The sequence below is a fragment of the Jaculus jaculus genome, unplaced genomic scaffold (assembly GCF_020740685.1).
Source record: "Jaculus jaculus isolate mJacJac1 unplaced genomic scaffold, mJacJac1.mat.Y.cur mat_scaffold_57_1_531177_arrow_ctg1, whole genome shotgun sequence".
Lineage (NCBI taxonomy): Eukaryota > Metazoa > Chordata > Mammalia > Rodentia > Dipodidae > Jaculus > Jaculus jaculus.
Genome location: NW_025423505.1, coordinates 486,862 through 493,703, shown reverse-complemented (window position 1 = coordinate 493,703; position 6,842 = coordinate 486,862). Strand labels below are relative to the sequence as shown.

At 39.8% G+C, this 6,842-nt stretch overlaps 1 pseudogene; it reads left to right on the top strand.

Annotated features, from left to right (window-relative positions):
* The first annotated feature begins 5,251 nt into the window (after window positions 1–5,251).
* Window positions 5,252–5,571, top strand: LOC123457467 (annotated as a pseudogene).
* Window positions 5,572–6,842: the final 1,271 nt, after the last annotated feature.

Sequence of the window (6,842 nt, the reverse complement as noted above, 5' to 3'; positions counted from 1 at the left end):
TCAGTAGTCATAGATAAAAAACTTCAGTCTTTACATAATGGACAGAACAGCTAGATAACAGTCCAACAGTGTTGAGCACTAGATCGAATAGATGCCTGCAAAGCATTGTGTCCACTATTAGCAGAATGCACACACTTCTCAAGTTCACATGTAACAGTCCCACCTACAGGGTATGTGTTAGATCTTAACCAAACATCCATTAGTTTTATAAGATGGAAATAATACATGTTCTCCAAATGCATTAAAATGAAATTAGGAATCAATAATGACAGACTGGCAAATCATAAGTATTTAGAGACTAACAGTGAAAAAAAAAAAAAAAACAGGCAGTGGATGAAAATTCCAACTCCAAAGAAAAAGTAGAAAATGCTTCTAGGTGGATAAAAATATATCAGAATTTATGGGATTCAATTAACACCATGACATGCCACCTTATAAAACTGGAGAATGATGAGGGAGGTAAATCCACTTAGACAATAATTTAAGAAACTGTTAACAGTAACAAGTTAACATGGATGTAAGGTAATTGAGAACTTCATATTCTGCTTTGGAAAACAAGGAGATCTTCAAAATACTTAGTATATGTGGTGTTACTTGCTGTCACTGTGTGGGTGGATCCTAAGGTCCAGGGTGCAGGGGCAGATTTGGAATTGCAACCTAAGATATGCAGAGTGCTTCAGTTCTGTCTGGGGGTACCTGGAGTGTGCTTGCTTTTGGTGGTGGTTGCTTTTCTCACTGTATGCATCTGTGAAAGGGACCAGCTTCTTCTTCAATTCTAGAACTTGCTGTTGATCAGTAGGCTTCAAATAAACCCCATTCCTCCCATAACTTTGGATTGAAAGTTCATCCAGCAACTGAGTCTGACTAATGGAGTATAGTTAACATATCACCCAACAATTCTACTTATACATATAAAGTAAAGAAAACCAATAGAATATGTTCACACAAAACCTTGTGCCAAAACAAAACTTGCTCATAGCATAATACCCACAAAGTACTATGGTAGTTTGAATGTCACTCTGAAATAAATAAATAAAGATAAAATAAATAAATAAAAATTTAACTTTGTCCAGTCTGGTAGCTCATGCATATCTTTAAACCTACACTTGGGAGACTGAGGTAGGCAGATCACCATGAGTTCAATGCCACCATACAGGTCAGCCTGGGCTAGAGGAAAACCTTACCCTCAAAAAAACAAACAATCCCTCAAGACATAAAATGGCCTCGATATCCATGACCTCATAGGGCCTGACACTACCTACACAAGACCATCATAAGAGGAGGGAAAGATCACAACATCAAAATAAAAGAGAGACTTATTGAGATGGGGAGGGGATATGATGGGGAATGGAATTTCAAAGGGAAAAAGGGGGGAGGGAGAGAATTACCATGGGATATTTTTTATAATCATGGAAAATGTTTTAAAAATTGAGAAAAAATAAAATAAGATTAAAAACAAACAAAAATAATCAAAGAAAACCATAGAACCATAAGACATGTGAAATAGCCAAAGTGATTGTGAATAAGAACCAGCTAGGGGAATCACACTACTTCCTGATTTAAATTATACAGAAAGTTTAAATGGAACACTCAGGAGCCATACATTTTTTAGTAGAAAATTTTCAGTGCCAGGGATGAGATACCTTCCAGCGAGTTATTAGCCATGAAGGTCCATGATGCCCCTAAAACATTATAAGCCATTGCCAAGGCCCTTGGTTTCCCACCAGGAATAGATGTTAAGACCCTATTGCTGAGGACTACACATACTTGGGCTGCAAGGTCACTGAGATATCATCCTAGAGCTGAGCTGGAAACCTCCTCCATGTAAGCCAGCTGACAGAAAGCTGGAAGAAGCTTTCTGTACATGCACTTCAATGGGAAAGAGAAATCACCAATGAAGATAATCAACATTGGACACAGCAAACCTTATATTTGGCCAGCCATGCCAAATGAGCCAATGGAGGCAATAGTGGCATTTATGTTGTGGGGGAACCAACCACCCTTTAATTTTACTGGAAGCCTGCTCCAAGGGAGGGAATACATCCCTGATACTGAAAACCTACAACAGGGGTAGTCATGAGACCTAGCTTTGTAACTTCTGCTGCTGTCTTGTTAAATGTCTACATTATGCTCACCAAACTGCCCAGTAAGCACTTTTCTTAATGTTCATATCCATATATTCATGCAACTCTCACTTTTGATTAGAGAACCTTCTTTTCAGATGGCAGTGACATGGGGATGACTCAGGAGGCAACATGTTGCTGAGAAGAAGTGACAGAGGAGTGTTCAGCACTGAAATATCTCTATCACACCTGCCAAGGATCAGGGTCCATTGCAGAAGAGGTAGGGGGAAGAATGTAAGAACCAAATGAAGGGTAGGACTCCTTACAATGTGCTCTTCCAGACACAAAATGGTCTGGATATCCATGACTTCACAGTTCCTGACACTACTTACACAAGACTATAATAATAGGAAGAAAAGATCATGACATCAAAGTAAAACAGAGATTGATTGAGAGGGGGAGGGGATATAAGGGGAGCGATGGGGGAGGGGATATGATGGAGAATGGGCTTTTAAAGGGGAAAGTGGGGGGGGGGAGGGAATTACCATGGAATATTGTTTACAATCACGGAAGTTGTCAATAAACAACAAAATAAGAAATTACAAAAATTCTAGCCTGGCAGATCAGCACTCATGAGTCATCCCAGCACTTGGGAGGCACAGGCAGGAAGATAAAGACTTTAAGGGGCCATCTTCAGCCACATAGTGAGGCCAACTGGGGCAATGTGAGATCTTGTCTCCCAAAAGAAAGCCAACCAAACAACAATAGAGAGAAAAAGAAATCTATAGTAGCACATTATGGTACCTGCATAGGAACACTCAGTTCATAAACCAGTGGAAGAAAATAGAGATGCCAGGAGTAAATTCACTCATTCATTGCCAAATTATTCTCAACCAAGTTGCCAAGGACACATGTCAGAAAACTGCTGTGTTTTCAATGAATGGTTTTACACACAGGATATATCTACATGTAAAAGAATAAAATTGGTCCTGAACTCACCCCATATATAAAACACAACATAAAATCAATTAGAGCAAGGTGTAGTGGCACATATCTTTTATTCCTGCACTTGAGAGGCAGAGGTAGGATGACTGACGTCAGCATGAAGCCAGGATGATACTACATGGTAAATTTCAGGTCAGCCTGAGCTACAGCAAGACCTTTTTTAAAAAATTAATTAAAGCCTGAAACATAAGAATGGAAACTGCATAATTACCAGAAGAAAACATTTGTGAAGTTTTGGGTATGTGGACAATGATTGTTTTAGAGATTGGACAAAAAGTACAACAAAAGCAAAAACATAAAACAAAACAAAACAAAATTAAAAAAAAAACCTAATGGGATTTTGCTCCACTAAAGAGCTTCTGTACAATGATTAGAAATTACCATCATAGTTAAAAGGCAATATTTATTTTTTCTTTTAAGATTTAGAGAGACCTTATTAGATTAAGAAAAGGAAGTACAAACAGCGCTGGCTATGTGGATGGGAGGAGTGGGTAGAGAGTCCCAAAAGCAATATTCTTTTTTTTTAAATTAATTTATTTATTTGAGAGCAACAGACACAGACAGAAAGACAGATAGAGGGAGAGAGAGAGAATGGGCGTGCCAGGGCTTCCAGCCTCTGCAAACGAACTCCAGACACGTGCGCCCCCTTGTGCATCTGGCTAACGTGGGACCTGGGGAACCGAGCCTCGAACCGGGGTCCTTAGGCTTCACAGGCAAGCGCTTAACCGCTAAGCCATCTGTCCAGCCCCCCAAAAGCAATATTCTTAATGGAAGCAAAACTGCAAGTCATATACCTAATAAAGATAAATAGCTCAAGCACATGAGGAATGGATACACTGAATAGCCAGCAGCAAAAATCCAAATGGAAAATGGGCTTGAAAGATTTCTCAGTGGTTAAAGACATTGCTTGCAAAGCCTACTGGCCCAGGTTCAGTTCCCCAGTTCCATGAAGCCATACAGGCATTCACTTGCAGTCACAAGAGACCTCGAAACATATACATAACTAGATAAATAAAATATTTTACCTGTGGGAAATATGGCTAATATGCAATATGTTTATACAGTAAAGGTCACTATTGATAAAAATAATTGAAGAACACTGAAAAGTATAAAAATAAAGGTAAAAACATCTCTTGTACCAGTTACAGTCCTTAAACTTATTGTTACTTACTGTGAGAGATGTTTGCAATCTGGTGCTGGGAACATGAGGTATAGTACTCTTGGTCTCCTGATACAAGTACAAACATTAAAGGGGTATGGGATGTGAGGAACAACTGTCAGAACATTCAATAAGAGTAGTCTGATCATAGAAAGAGCATGGAGTGTAAAGTGACATCACTCCATCCCCCTCCCCACCCAGCATGCAGCCTGGACATGAGCACTCCAGGCACACAAGAGGGGAAAGGAGGAGCAGCACAGAGTAGAAGAGGAACTTGTAATGTTCTAAGAATGTGAAGCTATCAACTAGCTTTTGTTTCTTTCTTATTCCATAGTCTGCAAGAAATACTATGGTAGTAATAGCAAAAATCCACAAAAGGTGGTTTGAACTCACTAAGAAAGAAAAAATTCTCCAAGCAAAGGATTGCAATGCTTTTCCCTCCTTTCACTCTTTCCTTTTCTGTCCTCACACAACTTGAGCCCAGAAGCAGTTGTAATCACAAAAGTTTGTGCTAGAGAAGGTTAAATAAAGCCCCAAATTTCTGACTATTGGAGTCAAACTTACAGCCTTAGAAAATCAGAAAGTGCCAGGAAAGAAAAAGCTGAGATAAAGTAACCCTAAGAATTTGTTTAAAGACTCTTGGGCTTATCTCTGGATTGAGCATGCATGAATCTGATCAGAACAGAATACAAAAAAAAAAAAAACCTTAAAGAATGTAAGACGATATGGTGTGCACTCAGAATATATGCAAAGTCTAACAGATGCTGGAAGCACAGATCACAAAGTGTGAGATGAAACTTATCTATTCCAAGCTAGCTTAATTATTTGCTAAACAACAAGAATACCAAACAAATCCAATTGTCCACAGGATTCACAAAAAGATCCATGTCTCATTCAGGATACATACAATTCATCCCAAAATTCCATGGCTAAGGAGAGACAGGGAAATCTCAATAGAAAAAACAAGGAAGACCAACCAAAAGGCAGCAAAGGTAGCAGCTGGAGGCAGAAGGGAGGCCAGTAGGTTGCTGAGGAGACAGATTTCCTGGTTGAAAGAAGTGTGCAGGCCTGTAAAGAAGGTTGTAAAAAGTGCTGCCAGTGGTAAAGCTGTCCAGCACAGCAAAGTCCATCAGTGGCCCACAAATGTAGAATGAACATTAGGCCAACTCACCAAGCTGGGGCAACCATTTAAATACATTGTGACCTATGTGCAAAAGAATGGAGGTGGATTACACACAGCAAGTTCCTGCTTCTGGGACAGACACTACTGATGGGTTGTGCTCTGTGCAATGGGCGACCAAGACCATGGACCTTACCATCAGTGCCTTTGGATTGTCCTTCTGACCTCTGTGTCAGCTCATCGCCTCCTTTCATTTAACATCTCTATTTTATTTTCTTTTTAAAAATATTTTTATTAATTTATTTAAGGGAGACAGAGAGAATGGGTGTGCCACAGCCTCCAGCCTCTGAAAACGAACTGCAGATGCAAATGCCACCTTGTGCATCTCGCTTATAGTCCGGGGAATTGAACCTTGGTCCCTTGGCTTTGCAGGCAAGCACCTTAACCACTAAGCCATCCCTGCAGCCTCTATTTCATTTTCTTAACCACAGGATGTGAGAGTGGTCAACCCATTTGTCCTGTGAGTATATGTCCTGTGGCACTCTCAAAATGTGGAGGAATAAACCAAATGACTGCACTATAATATGTGCTGCATACTGTTAGTCAGACAAGCAACTCTGTAGGAATCTGAACGTGCATTGCCTCTTAATTGTTTCTTTTCAAAGGTAGCATAAATTGAAATCTGTTAGTGGGAAACTTTCAGTACTTTAAAATAACTCAAATACATCAATTTGCCATATATTATACTTTTGTTACTATAACAAATTATTTCAATCTTTAAAAGATGTTTCTTGAAATGGGGAGATTGCTCGGTGGTTAAAGGTAGTTACCTGTGCACTCTATAGGCTCAGGTTTGATTCTTCCATTTATCCACTGAAACCTTCCTGTTATTCACTCATGTCAGTTTCATAATCAATACTTGACAAAAGGGTTTTGCCTCACATTTGGAACCTATCTGAAAATGCATGTGCAACTTGTGGTATTTCATGCCCCACCATACGCAGAGAAAGGAATGTGATGCACTCTGGGGATAGATTAGCTATCTTCTCCTGAAGAGATTATATTAATACCAAGGCCTGAAAGCCCAACTCCTTGTGAGTCTGATGCAGGAGGATCATAAGTTCAAGTCCTGCAAGGGGTATAGATCACATTAAGATCCAGTCTGGATATATTAGCAAGACTCTATATCAAAATTAAGAGGTATTTAAAAGGCAGCAGATGTTGCTCAGTGGTGCAGTACTAGCCTAACACACATGAAGCCCTAGGTTCAATCCCTAGTAATACACACACACACACACACACACACACACACACAGAGAGAGAGAGAGAGAGAGAGAGAGAGAGAGAGAGAGAGAGAGAGAGGGAGAGAGAAGAATTGTTTCTCTAATAAAGGCACATAACTAAAACAAGCATCAGGCCACCAAGAATTACACAGTAGACTACACCATGGTAACGCTGGTGCTCTTATAGCACTAAGTTCTCCTGGTCCCTTGCC